The sequence below is a fragment of the Myxocyprinus asiaticus genome, chromosome 16, assembly GCF_019703515.2.
Source record: "Myxocyprinus asiaticus isolate MX2 ecotype Aquarium Trade chromosome 16, UBuf_Myxa_2, whole genome shotgun sequence".
Taxonomy (NCBI): Eukaryota; Metazoa; Chordata; class Actinopteri; order Cypriniformes; family Catostomidae; genus Myxocyprinus; species Myxocyprinus asiaticus.
In genome coordinates this window covers 13,326,007-13,343,296 of record NC_059359.1, presented here as the reverse complement: position 1 = coordinate 13,343,296, position 17,290 = coordinate 13,326,007, and the positions used below count along the sequence as shown (strand labels likewise).

Here is a 17,290-nt window from a genome sequence, read left to right as displayed (position 1 = left end):
TACTTTCTCTCTCTTTTGGGGTAGGCTTCTCGCCTCTGCCTCCTATCTGTGGCAGGATATGTCAGTTCCGAGTACAACTTCTTCGGACCACCAGACGTTACATTTTCTGTTTTATATTCATCAAATAAATGTCATCTGAATTTCACTCAAGTCTGCAAGTCTCCCTGATAGAAATGTAAACACAGCGTAGTTCTAGCGGGAAGACTAGCAGCTGTACATCATCGCACCATTAGCTAGGTAACTCCTAGCCAATCACATGTAAGCCATTGCTTTATAAGTCTGCTCACATTATCACATTGCTGTTTCAGTTGTGCTAACACAGCAACCTCCACCACCACCAGTCGAATCCCGTCCTGCACGGGGGTAGGCTCCTCGCCCCTGCCTCCTATCTCTGGCAGGATATGATGATTCTGAGTACAACTTCTTTGGACCGCCAGACGGGGCTTACGCCAAAGAGAGACAGTACATTTTCTGTTTTATGTTCATCAAATAAATGTCATCTTGAATTTCACTCAAGTCTGCAAGTCTTCCTGATAGAACTAAGTTGAGCAGTACAGGGAGGTAGAGATGTGAGAAATCCAGTGAAACACCTTAAAAAAGGAAAAAAAAATGTGTCCCTCACATAAATGTCTCACATTAAAACCTCACAAAAGCAAGTACCTTCCAGACTTCATACATCGTGACCTTGGTATATCACACTTTGTGGAAGACAGAATAGCTTTTGAGTCACTTTTACAAAGTCTCTTTATGTGAACACAAATATAGACAATGGTTTGACCTCAGAGTTCTCCAGTCTGGTTTTTGAATTTGAGCACTGTGTATGGGTGACATGTTGCAGGATGTTTTTCTCTGCAACCTTTTGTCCTTACAAAACCTGTATCCATCAAGTTGAGCAAGGTATCACAGAGATATGTGCACATTTTTTAGTTTTTAAAATGTACGCTCATTGAGCACTTTATTAGGAACACTATGGTCCTAATAAAGTGCCCGATGTGGTGCTCTGCTGTTGTAGCCCATCCGCCTCAGGATTCAATGTGTTCCACATTTTGAGATGCTATTCTGCTCACTACAATTGTACAGAGTGTGTTACCGGAACCTGTCTGTCAGCTTGAACCAGTCTGGCCAACCTTCTTGGACCTCTCTCATCAACAAGGTGTATCCGTTCACCGAACTGCTGCTCACTATATGTTTTTGTTTTTGGCACCATTCTGAGTAAACACTAGAGACTGCTGTGTGTGAAAATCCCAGGAGATCAGTAGAAAACCAATTGGTACCAACAATCTTGCCACGGTCGAAATCACTGAGATAAAATTTTTTCCTCCATTCTAATGATTGATGTGAAATGCAGATTATCAGTTTATAAATACGTACTTTTCGCCTTGTTCCTTACATTAACTTATGACATAAAAAAACTGTAATGCATGACTTGTAAGGCAATATATTTTAATGCTTGCATTACATGACCAATTACATTTACAAGCTTGTTCGCATGCGATCAAAATGTGTGATAACTCAGCTGATATCTTGTTGCACTTGTAATCCAAAGGACAGTAAGTTGACACATGAGCTGAAAGTGTCATAGAAGCACCACAAAATGAAGAGGTTGCTTCAGAAATTGCATTATTTTTGGTTTTTGCTTTTTTATGTTAGGTTAAGGTGTAAGGTATAGGGTAGGGAAGTCGATTTTGTTGATTTAAAACTCGAGCATTAACATTAACAAAATTCTAAAGTTCCACAGACATGAATTGGCATTGGTTATCGATAATTGCGTGACTGTGACAATTTGCAAAATGGCAATTAGCATTAACCTAAAAAACTTATTTTTAGGAGAACATTTATCTTGCTTCTACTGCTACACAGTGGACATTTCAACTCAGAACTGCAATGATACGTGTAATGAATCAGGTAATATCATTTTGCAAATTGTCACAGTCATGCAGTTATCGATAACCAATGCCAATAAATGTATGCAGAAATTTAGAATTTTGTGTTACTCTTTTTGCCCCCTTTTTTTGGTGGCTTCTGTAGGAATTTTTGGTTGTATAAATGTACACGGTATGGATTAAAGTGCCCACGTTACCCACCATTATAATGTAGGGGAACATTATGTGTCTTAGGAATTAAATTAAACTGTCCATATGTCTATTTATAATGGAATTAGTCGCATTTGACAACCATTATAAGAAAAATAAAGGACAAATAATTAGATTATTTGTGTGAATAAAATTATCTACCATTAAAATTTTAATACGTCTCGTTGTATCCGCTCACAAATTCTATTGTAAGGAATTAGCTTTAATAAGGGAATTATGATTAAGTCACTTATTGGAGTAATATTATTCTCATGGCTTATTGAAAATAATATCACAAATATTTTAGGTAAAGCTTTAGGGCTGGATCTTAAACAAAATTAAAAAAAATCAAGTGACAAGATTATCAAAGTATACCACAGTCAAATTATCTTTGAATACAAACAAGACTTTATTGCTATTCTAAACATAAAACTAATCTAACACATACAAACATGAAACAGGTTGGTGAGTAAGTGAACAGAGTAGCTTGAATGGAAATTATCTATACAGAGAAAATGAACTTTATGGAGTTTGTAGACCATGCCTTGAGAACCATTCAATACATAATTCAGTCTAAATCGATTTGCAATCGGGTAACTCAAATTATATTAGAGAGACACCAGCACTTTCAGCAAAGTCTGGAGATGTACTTGCGTTTCGTTTCCTTGTATTGCTTGGTTCTTTGGCTCTTTGTAGAAAGTTCAGGTGATTCCGCCAATGTTTTTGTGGATTGTTTATTGTCTGTTGCGTCGATGGATTATGAGGTGTCGTCATGTGTGTGTGTGTGTGTGTCATAGTGCAGAGAAAAGAAGGGCTTCATCGGAGCTTTACTCTGAGCCTTCTTGGACTTCTACATTGTATGGAACTTGAGGGGCACCAGAGTGAGACTGCAAGCCAAGAGAGCAAGAGTGTGGAGCAAGAGAAGAACTCAGAACTCGATCTCAGTACTCTAACTCCTGAGGGGGTTGCTCAAGCTGGCCTTTTTAACCCATTCAGTTTGTTCACATCCATGAATAACACTAGATTGAATATTGTAATCATCGATTTGTCTGTTATATGTGATTACAAATCACTACACATATTTTAAAAGGTACATCAGACTATAATCATTAATTTGTCAGTTATAAAAGTGATCACAGGTCATAAAGTCATTTTCAGAATTATCAAGCAAAGCTAGGTATTGTGTACATTTTGAGGGTTAACTCAGCGAATTACTGTGACTTTGTGTGAAATGTTCCTGGATTAAGATGAGATGTCCTGAGATACACTTGTATTGAAAAGTTTATTTGTACATTTGAAGTTATGAGCATTAGTTTGTCCTCCTAAAGAAAAGTTCAACAGTTCAGATCCAGTCTGTTCAATCTCTGTGTCTTGAACAATGACGATAGTCATGTGATACAGGAAATGTCTCATTTTTTAAGTGTTCGTGTGTTACCGAATGAATGAAACAAAGGGACTTCTCTTTTAGCTGCTGTTTGCAGAATACTGATCAAAGAGGATGTCTAATGACTAATTTGGAGCCTAGAAAATTGGTTATTGTCCAGAATAAAGAGTCATTGAACTGGCATTGTGTTGTTCATTGTAATTCAGGAAGATCTGTGTTTAACTCTGTGTCTTTTATTACCCATCACTTCTGCACTTGAAGCGGTGGGGGTACTCTCTAGAAGATCAGTCCTCCAGTCATGCGAACAATTTATCAACATGAGTGTTTTCAAGTATGTGCTATCTGGACAAGTCTCTTTTGTTCATTTTATAGGCCAGATGTGTTTCATCTCATTTAGCTGTGCCATGCCAGTCTTTAGGGAGCCATTTTGTCAGCTCTTATGGCTCTGAGGAATTTCCGTGCTCTAGGCCATCTTGGTGAAATTCTGTTTTAATTCTTCTTAATTTCCTTCTGCCGGGTTACTCCGATCCTACACTTCAGTAGAGAGAGGTCAGGACATTATGGGAAGATGAGGGGATAATGGAATTGAGAAATTACGCAAGCTAGATGCTCAAACTTGTGTGTTAACTGCTAAGACATGGCTTATTTCAAGCATTTTTTTTTCTCCCCCTTTTCTTTCCAATTTGGAATACCCAATTCCCAATGCGCTCGAAGTCCTCGTGGTGGTGTAGTGACTCGCCTCAATCCGGGTGGCGGAGGACAAATCTCAGCTGCCTCTGCATCTGAGACCGTCAATCCGCGCATCTCATCACATGGCTTGTTGAGCGCATTACCGCAGAGACGTAGCGCATGTGGAGGCTTCATGCTATTCTCCGCGGCATCCACGCGCAACTCCCCACGCACCCCACCGAGAGCGAACCACATTATAGGGACCATGATGAGGTTACCCCATGTGGCTCTACCCTCCCTAGCAACCGGGACAATTTGGTTGCTTAGGAGACCAGGCTGGAGTCACTCAGTATGCCCTGGATTCGAACTCACGACTCCAGGGGTGGTAGTCAGCATCTTTACTCACTGAGCTACCCAGGCCCCCGAACTTCTGTTCATTTCAAGCAGTTTTTTAATGAATTAAGTTTTATAGAACTTATGTAATAGTGCTGTTCAGCCATGATGTCAATTTGTAGGCCAACATAGATGGCGAATTCGCCATGAGTTCCTTTAGGAATTACAGTTTTAGAATATTTATTTATTTATTTTTTATTTGTATTTATTTAGTAAAAAAGATCTGTGGTTAATATTGCTTTAAGAGACTTTCTCTTTCTTTTTACATGCTTGGAGAATGATGTGTAATTCATTAAACAATCGTTGTAGTCTTTATTTAGCCACGTTTTAGCAACTTACATTTTAAAAGCACACAACCATTTAAAAATTCATGTTTGAGGTATCACTCTGTGTAGTTTGCTATAGAACAAAATGGGAAAGTCTCTTCGAATAATGTTTGCAACAAACCACAGACAAAACTTTACTTATACATTGAAAACCACTTTTCTAAAAAACCTATTACTAATATCTGAGGAAATAAATGGCTCAAAAATGCTAATTCTTTTCCAGGTTTTAGGACTACAAACAGCTCTATTCAAAACATGTGATCTCTAAGGCTAAGACAAATGTGTTACGATAAACTGCCACTAAAGTGAATGTCTGAAAGTGGACGGCTCTGATCCATGGCTTCGGTGTGGAGATGAAACCTTGGCCTCATCATTCTCCACCTCCTCATATTTCCACTCATGAGCTTCATCTCCAATAGCAACAATCTCGGCATTACCAGAGGCTCAGTTTATGTTCAGCCCTCCAGGGCTTCCATCAGACTCAAGATGGCCATAGCCAGCCAAGATCCTACAAACACAGAGCATGCTAAATGCAGATTATGACTAAACAGCGTCTGGGGAAATAAACTGCTGGGTTTTGAATATGTGGGATGAGTAATAGCAGAACTTTTCCTTGGCTGCGTGTTGACCCTTGAGATTGTGTAGGCCATATTGAGTTTAGCAAGTTACTGTTGAGGGAACACAGGAAGATGTAACTGAGGGTGTTTTGAAAGTGTACAGTGGATCATAGTGTGCAATATAATAAGGCTGAATCATGGACATTCCATTAGAGTTTAAAAAGGACTTTATTTGTACCACTGCTGTGACTAAACCCTGGCGTTATTAGTTAGTCATAAAACATTAACATTAAATCATAAAACTGATTTACAGAAGTTAGATTTTTACTTGGCAAGGTAAAAAATAATGTCTTAAAACGGATGTTTATTTCCAGTTTTTAGTTTTTGTGGACCTTCCTGCCCCCCAACACCGTTTTAACAGAGAAAAGTACAGTAAATCTGCTGTTTCTGACCTTGTCCTTGTGTTTTTCAGTGTGTGTCTGTTTTGTGTCACATTTATTTAATCATGTTCCAGGTTAACTCCCTCTCATGTGACACTGGCCATGGCATTAAACGTACGCAAATGATGATAAGCTGACCTCTTGTCTGTGTCTCTGAGATTTCAAATTTTTTGGCTTCTTAAAGGGATATTTCACTTAAAATGAACATTTGTCATCATTTACTTACCCGCATGTTGTTCCCAACCTGTATTATTTCCATAGGACACAAAAGGAGATGTTAGGCTCCTTTTGTGTTCCTTGGTCTGTCAAACTCCAAAATGAAAAAGCACAATAAGGGCTCTATTTTCGTGTGTGTGCAAAGCGCAGTGCTAGGTGCTACAACTGTTCACAACGTTTTATCCCATTTTTGTGAGAGCGCTAATTCTAAGTGCAATTTCCATGCCAGCGCAAAGTCCAAATGGGCGAGGGTGGGAGTGTTTGTGCTACTGTAGGTGTAGGTGCGCAAACTGAGTGTGTATTGTATGTAAATGAAGTGGCACAGACCGCAATTTGCTATTTTCCTGAGAAATATGTAATTGCGCTAATACATTTCAATCCCACCTCTTATCTCAGTGCAAAGTCCAAATTCAGTTCCTGCATTTGCAGTTTGGAGATTCCACCAGCAGCTGGTAATAAAGTTTATGTCCAAATTCTGAAAGTACAGAACATCAAGTTATATCTCTTTAAGTGCTGTTTGAAGCCGTTTGTTGAACCAAAAAATTATGAGATTTGTGTTAATCTTTCTAGAGGTCATAGTTTATTTTTTCAGTTATTATTATTATTTTTATTGTCATGTATTATTATTCTTGTATATTTACAATTGTATTTATGATTTAATTTTGACTTGTAATTTACCACCTGTTGTCATAGAGTGATTTTTAAGTCACTGCAAAAGGGGCCGGTGGTAGAAGTTGGAGAGAGTAAAATGTTTGAATTTGTTGTATGATGTTTTTGACCACTTTGTTATTTTTATTATATTTTCATTCCCTTTGAAATGTTAAATGAATAAAAATTTTCAAAATCAAAATCGACCGGTAGAAGTGCACACCAATACAATCACTGTTAATAATAGATTTGTGTGCCAGTAGATGAAAATGATTAGTAATAATTACTTAATTTAACAGAGCATACATACAAATTCTGACGAGAAATATTTTCCATGCACGTAAAAGGAGCAAGTTGCTGTCATAGAAATATGCCTGACATTCATCAAGAACGCAGTTAATGAACAAAATTATGTAATTTTAAATCTTTGTAATTCATTACATACAGTCCATTTACACTACCAACTTCTTATTAATGTGCTGTCTTTGTTTATATCGCTGGTGCTTGAGGGAATGGACTATATAATAGGACGCAGGCGCTGGAATAACCGGAGAAGAACCTCAGAATTAAATTTCACTTGGTCAAGCCTTTTTGCGCATTGCGTGCACAATTTTGCCAAACCCACTTGCGTGTAGACTTTGCATGCATGCACGAAAATACCAAAATTTCATGGCCATGCCTGTTGACTTTGCGCTTATGACTTAAAGCACTGCCCTGCGCCTAATGCTTGCACTCTTAAAATAGGGCCCTAAATGTAATATAAAAATAGTTTTCTTGTGCCAAGTCTTCTGAAGCCATACAATAGTTTGACGAGGAACAGACCAAAATTTAAGTCTTTATTCACTGATAATCTCTGCTGTAGCTCTCAAATCAAATATATCACCTTTGGCCAGTCAGTGTTTGCTGTCAAATGGTGTTGATGATCCATTTTTGTAGTCTACAAGACTTTGGTGTTCCATTTCAAAGCCTCAGTTATACAGGTTTTGAATGATATAAGCGTATATAAATGACAGAAATGTCTTTTTTGACTGAACAACTCTTTTAGTACTCAGTCCGGCTGTCACTAATGGCACTTTTCCACTGCACGTTATGGTTCGACTCGACTCTGCTCGCTTTACTTTTCTGAGCTTGCTTTTCCACTGCAGTTTAGTGCCGCCTCAACGTGGGTGGGATTATAGGCTGATCATCATAGTTGCGCCGCCTCTACTGCCGTGACATCATCTTAAACGCGACATAAACATTACTGACCATAAACAATAACATGACCGCTAGCTGTTAGCTACTAGCTCACTGTGCTGCATAAAGCAGTTGTTGCATGGTGATTTTACACAAGTGTAACAGTTAAATTGGCCTGGTTGTTTTAGAAGCAAGCTTTCCAGTAGCTGGTCAACTAAATAAAGTGAAGCATTCAAGCAGAATATAGAGTTAACTTAACAAAACGTACCATCCTCCATCGTGGACTCCAACAACGCCGAGTCCAGGGCACTCTCCCTCCCATTGCTCATCGGTCTATTGCCATAGATCCATTTGGTCGAACCACTTCCACTTTCTTCTGTTTGAACCATTCCGGCTGTTGTGGTCCTTGATGGTTCTGTAGTCACTTAAGTTTTTTTAACTTTTCCCTACACTGATGGTAGGTCCGGTGGTAGCCGTGTACGGCCAACAGCTGAGACACTTCCTGAAAGACTTTTTCATTTTGCGTCGTTTTGTTCGTCGCTAACGAGAGGAACGTCTGCACCTCGTTTATTGACCACGCCATGGTTTAGCGCACAGCCATTTCTTTTTACAATTCGAAAGTTGTATGAACAAATGATATTGCTGTCGCTGTTGCCAACTTTAAAACTAGCGGGTTGATGTCCCGTGTCGCAAATCCAGTGACACTGGTAGTGACGATTCTCTCTGACCAATCAGTGATATGCAGGGTTTTGACATCACATTTAGTATCGGCTCGGCTCGCTTGGAGCCTCGACCGAGGTGGTACTAAAAAAAGTATCAGGTACCAAGTACTATCCACAGTGGAAAACCCCCAAAAAGTGAGCAGAGTCGAGTTGAGCTGTACCGTGCAGTGGAAAAGCCCCATAAGACACTAGTTTACAGCAACGTGATGACTTGTCAACAATGGATTTATCAGTTATTAATTCACAGCTCCTGAGACTGAACCACTGCAGCTTCCAACAAGGCACTATCAACTGTGCCCTAAAACTAAACATTAGCCTGTTTAGCAATGCCAGAAGTAGATCTCAAATTAAAACTGCTGTAAAAAGGAAAAGTAAAGTTTGAACTTTCTCGAAGGGGTCACGTGACAACATGCAAGAAGCAGACGTGTGAGAGACAGCTCTGCGCACTTTGCTAAATTTTCAATTATTTTCATGTTATAATCTGGTGAATTTGATACACCCAGTTACACAATTGCTCTTTGATGCAAAACATGGCAAAAAAGTCAAAATCCTCGGGCTCTGGAGACATTAAAAGACACTTACGTGTTCAGGATGAAAGCCCCGACAGGCCTACAGACCAGGGACTCAATTTGGATGGCGCGGCAGGAGAAGGAATCCAGCGTCAGTTATCCAACATGTTGGTGATGTTGACAAAGATTCTTGCTGACTTGGAGGATCTCACTGTAATACGTCGATTGTTTATGGCGATGGAAATAAAATTCTCTGAGTTAGTTACAAGAGTGTCAGATGTTGAGAAACGAATCGAATTTTTGGAATCTTCGGAGAAGGAATTAACCGCTAATCCACCCGTGACTAAAGTTGATTTGGAACATCTCCTTGAAAAGCTTGAAGATCTTGAGAATAGAAGCCGCAGGAATAACGTCAGAATTGTTGGAATTCCTGAGCATGAGGAGGGCAGAGATATGGTGAAATTCCTAGACAAGTTTTTCCCGGGTCTGCTCGACATAACGGGCCACAATCTGGAAATTGAGCGAGCTCACAGAGTCCCAGCTCACAGATTTGCTGAGGGAGACAGGCCCCGATCGATTCTGGCCAGATTTCTAAGATCATCCGATAAAGATCTTCCGATAAAGATCTTGTGTTGTGCCAGGCGAGGAGCAAAGGGAAGCTTTCTTGGAAGAACCATAATATTTTCTTGTTCCCGGACTTTGCGAACTCGACAAGAGATAAACACGATCGGTTCAAGGAATGTAAGAAACTCTTACATCGGCGAAATATCTCATTTGCTCTGATGTTTCCGGCCAAACTGAGAATAGAAACGAAGGTCGGTCGGAAAGTATTTATATGTCCCAATCAAGCAATGTCTTTTATAGAATCAATGTCTGAGTAAACCATTGGATGTTTCTCATGTGAGTGGGTCGACTCATTATACTTACTCTTGAGGAAGCTGGGCGACATTTTGGGTTTTTTGCATTGGCTCCGCCGAGCGGCTGGAGCTTGTTTTGTGAATAACACTTTACCTTAAAGAAACTTTTGCACTGAAGTTCCCGGACAGATTGAGAATAGACACTACGGATGACCGCAAAATATCTAGATGCTCACACAAAGGATGTCTTTTATAAAGCTGACGGATTGTGTAAGTCATGGTATATATATATATGTTTATACGGCCACCGAGTGAATTGACTCAACCATCCGGAGAACCAGGATACCGGTTTTTTTTCTTTTTGTGTTGGTTCCTCCTAGTGGCTGGAGCATGTTCTATTGAATAACACTCCTTTGGAACAGCTGTGGATTAATCTGTTCGTTCTTCGTGCTTATTCCTCCTGCTGGCTGTAGTTTGTTTTTAGTTTTTTTACGGGACATTGGAATGATTACGTCATCCACTGAACTCATAACAGCTGGCTCACGGAACACTCGTTTGTCTGTCCGAGGAATCTGATCGGTTTTATATCGGCTGGAATTTGTTTTGTGGACGATCACACCTTTGAGACAGTTCTGTGAATGTATCTACACATTCTTTGTGTTCATTCTTCCTATTGACAGGGTTTATTTTACAAAGTATTTTCTGTTATGTAATTTTGCTTCACAAATTTGTGAGGCAAAATTGTGCAATCCGATAGCAAAGTTGTCGTGGGGGCTCGTGGGCGTTCATGGACCTTTTGAGTTTAGAGGGATTGTCACTGGTTGGCGCTTTCGTGCGCAGGGGGAATGTGGTCTGTATAATTTTGTTTTTGACACACAATTTATTTTTTCTACTATATCAAAATGTCAGATGTTAATATGAGTGTACTATCTCTCTCCACATGGAAGGTGAATGGGTTGGGGCACCCCATAAAAAGAAGGAAGGTTATTACTTTTCTTAAACGTAAGAAATATGATATAGTGTTTCTTCAAGAAACTCATCTCTCCCTGCAGGAAGCGGAAAAAATTGGGAAGATATGGGGTGGACATGTTTTCTTTAGTGCTGGCTCAAGTAAGAGCAAGAGAGTCATTATATTGGTAAATAAACATCTACAATTCAAATGTCTCAAACAGACTTAAGATAAATTAGGAAGAGTAATTATTGTTTTAGCTGAAATTCAAGGGCAAAGGTTGATTTTGGCTAATATTTACGCACCTAACACTGATGATCAGGGCTTTTTTATAGATCTTGAAGGGATGTTGCAAGCCGCTGGCACCCCTCATGATATAATATTGGGATATATATACATTTAGTGTATATATATATATATATATATATATATATATATAGTGTGTGTATATATATAATTTATTTATTTATTTATTTTTTTTTTTGATTGTGTGTGTGTTATGTTGAACCACAGGGGTGTACGTTAGGGGTCAGGGTGGGATTGTATTAGTAGGGTTTAAATGTAAAATGTTGATTCTTTATATATGTGTTGAGTTTTTTCCACTGTCATGTGCATATGAATCAATAAAAATGTAAATTACAAAAAAAAAAAAAAAAAAAAAAAGAAACGTTTGAACTTTCTCATTTTCAATTAGATAGAAGTTTGAGATTTCTGTGATCGTTCTTGTGAGCCTCATGTTCTTAGCTTGCAGGCAGTTTTTGAAGAAAAAAACGATGGCCTAACCAGAACTTCTCAGCCGGCAATATTAAGCTCATGTGTGCAGCTCTGTTGAAGAGTGAGTCATTGTTCATGTTCAGGCCTGAAAAAAGACTGATCACGTAAAAACAAAATGTGCCTTCAGCCACATTCCCCTATTCTCTGGCGTGTGATTAGAACGTTCACTGTGGACCTCTTGGCTTTTTGTTCACACATCACGCCTGCTGCCGCTATTGTTTCTGGTGCTTTTCCGCTTCACTGGTCTTGTTTCTCTCTCGTGGACTAAGAACGACAGTGACATGCCCCCCCACCCGTACCGAATGCATGGGAGATGTTTCAGCCTAACGCTTCTCCCTTCAGTTCCTCCCTAGTTTTTTAAATCAATATTTGAGTGGGAGGTGGGATCTGTGGTCTGTGCTGCATATCTCTAGGGAGCAGCAGGCACTCAGGCCGGCGGTCCTGGTTTTGGTTTTAGAGGCAGGGATCAGTCGGAGCAGCACACAGACACTAAATCAATGGCCTTATCCAAACCCCTTGCTCCGCTTGAGGAGAAAACTGCATTTCTATAAGGAGATTATATTTGTTCACTAGCTTCTGACCTGCTGGCCCCTTTTTCCTCCATCTTCCACTGAGCTCAGAACTGCAAATAACATATAGCCAGGCTCAAGTTTCACTGGCAGCCAAAAGTTTGGAATAATGTACAGATTTAGCTCTTATGGAAAGAAATTGGTACTTTTATTCACCAAAGTGGCATTCAACTGATCACAATATACAGTCAGGACATTTATAACGTGAATAATTACTATTACAATTTGAAAAAAAAAAAAAATGTTCAGAACTTCTTAAACTACTTCAAAGAGTTGTCATCAAAAAATCCTCCACGTGCAGCAATGACAGCTTTGTAGATCCTTGGCATTCTAGCTGTCAGTTTGTCCAGATACTCAGGTGACATTTCACCCTACGCTTTCTGTAGCACTTGCCATAGATGTGGCTGGCTTGTCAGGCACTTCTCATGCACCTTACAGTCTAGCTGATCCCACAAAAGCTCAATGGGGTTAAGATCATAACACTCTTTTCCAATTATATGTTGTCCAATGTCTGTGTTTCTTTGCCCACTGTAGCCTTTTCTTTTTGTTTTTCTGTTTAAAAAGTGGCTTTTTCTTTGCAATTCTTCCCATAAGGCCTGCTCCCCTGAGTCCTCTCTTTACTGTTGTACATGAAACTGGTGTAGAGCAGGTAGAATTCAATGAAGTTGTCAGCTGAGGACATGTGAGACTCTGATGTACTTATATTTAGTTGTACAGCTGTCCTTCCACATCTCTTTCTGTCCTTGTTAGAGCCAGTTGTCCTTGTCTTTGAAGACTGTAGTGTACACCTTTGTATGAAATCTTCAGTTTTTTTTGGCAATTTCAAGCATTGTATATCCTTCATTCCTCAAAACAATGATTGACTGATGAGTTTCATGAGAAAGCTGTTTCTTTTTTGCCATTTTTGACCTAATATTGACCTTAATACCTGCCAGTCTATTGCATACTGTGGCAACTCAAAAACAAACACAAAGACAATGTTAAGCTTTTTTAACCAAATAGCTTTTAACTGTGTTTGATATAATGGCAAGTGATTTTCTAGTACCAATTTAGCATGATTACTCAATGATAAGGTGTTGGAGTGGTGGCTGCTGGAAATGGGGCCTGTCTAGATTTTATCAAAAATCTAGATTTGATCAAAAATGACTTTTTTAAAATAGTGATGGTTTACATCAGTATTGTCCTGACTATACTTTGTGATCATTTGAATGTCACTTTGGTGAATTAAATTACCAATTTCCTTCCGAAAGAGCAAAATTGTACATTATTCCAAACTTTTGTGTAATATATATATATATTTGCTGGCTGTTGTTTTTACGGACATTTTCAACCTTTCCCTCTATTTGTCTGTAGTCCCCACATGCTTTAAAACATCCACCATTGTGCCTGTTCAAAAGCAATCAAAAATAACTTGCTTAAATGACTGACGTCCTGTTGCTCTGACCCCATCATCAGCAAATGCTTTGAGAGACTAATCAGAGATTACATCTGATCTGTGCTGCCTCTCTCTCTAGACCCATTGCAGTTTGCTTACTGCAACAACCGCTCCACTGATGATGCCATTGCATCTACAATACACACTGCTCCCTCCCACCTGGAAAAAAAGAACACTTATGTGAGAATGCTGTTTGTAGACTACAGCTCAGCATTCAACACCATAGTGCCCTCCAAGCTAGATGAGAAACTCCGGGCTCTGGGTTTAAACAGCTCACTGTGCAGCTGTATCCTGGACTTCCTGTCAAGCAGACGCCAGGTGGTTAGAATAGGCAGCAACATCTCCTCATCACTGACCCTCAACACTGGAGCCCCACAGGGCTGTGTTCTCAGCCCACTCTTGTATTCCTTGTACACACATGACTGTGTGGCAACACATAGCTCCAGTGCCATCATTAAGTTTGCTGATGACACGACGTTGGTAGGTCTGATCACTGACAATGATGAAACAGCCTACAGAGAGGAGGTGCACACTCTGACACACTGGTGTCAGGAGCACACCCTCTCCCTCAACGTCAGTAAGACAAAGGAGCTTGTGGTGGACTTCAGAAGAAAAGACAGAGAACACAGCCCCATCACCATCAATGGAGCACCAGTGGAGAGAGTCAGCAGCTTCAAGTTCCTGGGTGTCCACATCACTGAGGAACTCACATGGTCCATCCACACTGAAGTCATTGTGAAGAAGGCTCATCACGTGCCTCTTCTTCCTGAGATGGCTGAGGAAGTTTGGAATGAACCGCCACATCCTCACACGGTTCTACACCTGCACTGTAGAGAGCATCCTGACTGGCTGCATCTCTGCCTGGTACGGCAATAGCACAGCCCACAACCGCAAAGCACTGCAAAGGGTGGTGCGAACTGCCAGACACATCATCGGAGGTGAGCTTCCCTCCCTCCAGGACATATATACCAGGCGGTGTGTGAAAAAAGCTCGGAGGATCATCAGAGACTCCAGCCACCCGAGCCATGGGCTGTTCTCACTGCTACCATCAGGCAGGCAGTATCGCAGCATCAGGACCTGCACCAGCCGACTCCATGGTAGCTTCTTCCCCCAAGCAATCAGACTTTTGAACTCTTGATCTCCCACGATCAAAATACATCAGCACTGCACTTTATTACTCTTACTCTTATATCTCACACTGGACTGTCATAAATTATATTATTATTATATTATATTCTCTCTTAACCACTATCAACCGACAGCCTGAATGTCAATACAGTACAATACAACCTTCTGTACATTCTATATATACTACTATATATACTTTTTTTTAATTTTTTTTTTATTTTTATTGAATAATGTGTATCTATACTGTGTGTATTGTATACTGTACAGTGTATGTTATTATTTGTATATTGTGTTGGGTGTAATTATGTGTATATTAGACTTTAAATTGTGCTGTGTTAATTTGATGTTACTGTAAATTGGTATATGTCTCATCACTGTCACAACTGCAATGTTGATCGGAACTGCACCCAAGAATTTCACACACCATTGCACTTGTGTATATGGCTGTGTGACAATAAAAGTGATTTGATTTTGATTTGATTAGTTCTTTCAATTAGTTAAACTCCCTTTTAGACTTTGGAAAACATTTAATGTTACTTGAATTGGTGCTATTTTATTGCATTTCTATATTTATACTGTTGAAGACTTTTTTGGAAAATGTTATTAAATCATTATATTGTTACATATTGTTTTGTTTTCTTTCCTAAGTAGGAAATAAATGCATTTTAACAGGAAAAGAAGTATATATGTGTGTATATATATATATATATATATATATATATATATATATATATATATATATATATATATAGTGTCAAATATCAGCACTTTCAAAATATGCGATTAATCGTGATAAACTACAAAAAATGTGCAATTAATCACAGTAAAAAATTGCGACTGACAGCACTAATATTTTTCCAATCTCATTTGGCCTCACTTCCTCCTTTTTCAGCCTAATTCACATCTTGCTTCCCTCTCTCTTCTTATATTTGTGCAATCATAAATATCGCCCTCTATAAAATGAAATGATGAAGTCTGGATTTCATCTGCTCTGCTGATGCATGGAGAATGGCATATTTAGAGTATTTATTTTCACTTTTCAGTTTGATTTGCTGTCTCAGTACACAGCATCTAATCCGTTGCTTCTCCTCTGAGGCGACAGATTGACTCCTGTCTGGAGCCTTAAAACCTACCTGACATCAGCTGAGCTCTGTGGCTGGGATACACCACCCTTTACTGCACAATGCTGCTTCTCTGTCGCACAGTCATTAATATTGATTTATTTAATTGGTTGAGCTTAATCCAGCAAATAGGGCTGTAAACTTGGAGAGTATTGCACCTTGGGATAGCTGATATCAAGTTTTGAATCCTCTTCGGTGGTTTTTAAAGCATTATGACCTCTCCCACTCACACATAAAATAAAATACCAGTTTTTTTATTTATTTTTTAAAAAAAAATGTTATGGGCCAAGTTAAATGAGATATTTACTCAGTATGTGGATGCTCGAACATCACACCCATATATGCTTAATTAATATTTAATTTCAAAACTATGGATATTAATTTGGGCGTTAGTCCTACCTTTGCTGCTAAAACATACACATTGTAGCCAAGACTTTGATCTCAGTCGTCCCAATTGACAGTGCTGACTGGGAGTTTTATCTCTTGAGGCCATCGTAAGAGAACTGCCAGAACTTCTTTGGAGGCTAAGATTAATTTCAGATGCAAATAATGGGTTGTCCGTGAACATCACACTTAGCGATCAAAGACTGTCGATTTTGGTCTCAGATGGCAAAACTGTGGACAAAATTGTACAGTGTGAACCCAGCTTTATTGGTATTTATTTATTTATTTATTTATTTTTTAACTGCCTAAATACATTGTTGGTATAGACCACTCATTGGGCCCAGGGGGAGGGGGCCCATCCAAACAATTTTGTCCCAGACCCCATCAATTTTAGTGACGGCCTTGTGTTCAGCACAAGTGTTTTGTCATTTTTTACTTTTGTCATAAACAAGAGACAGTTTTTATGTTTCAGTGAATATCCCATTGAATGTTATACTACTAGGGTTGGATTTGTACTTAAAGAAAATACTTTTCATTTAAGGATGTAGGTACTCGAAGACACAACGAATGGTGTATGGATGTAAAGTTTATAACTGGGCAAGCTAAACTAGCTATTTGCAAGACTAGTATATTTTGTAAATGTCCTACACCTTTTTACTGCTTTGGTATATCTAGAATAAGTGTTGAGCACATTTTCCAAGCCACATGAATTCTAGACATGAGAGAAATGGTGTGTGAATGGTGCTTTATTGGATGTTTGTGAAACTATACATCCACATTAATCTGGATACATTTGAAAACAGCGTTTTCCTTTTTGAAACTCTATCCGTCCACACTGCCGTTTTCAAGTGTTTTCCAAAAGTTGCTTGTCCACACTGAAACGTATGAAAATGCTTAAATTGCCTTAATACGCATGTGAAAAATTGCCATTCCATGTACGGTCTGAAACACAATTGTCCTC

The 17,290-nt window shown here is 39.1% G+C and overlaps 1 protein-coding gene across 2 annotated transcripts in view; it reads left to right on the top strand.

Moving 5' to 3' along the window:
* Window positions 1-17,290, top strand: part of tsnare1 (T-SNARE Domain Containing 1) — a 263,550-nt gene that overhangs the window by 103,532 nt on the left and 142,728 nt on the right. The window lies entirely within an intron of this gene.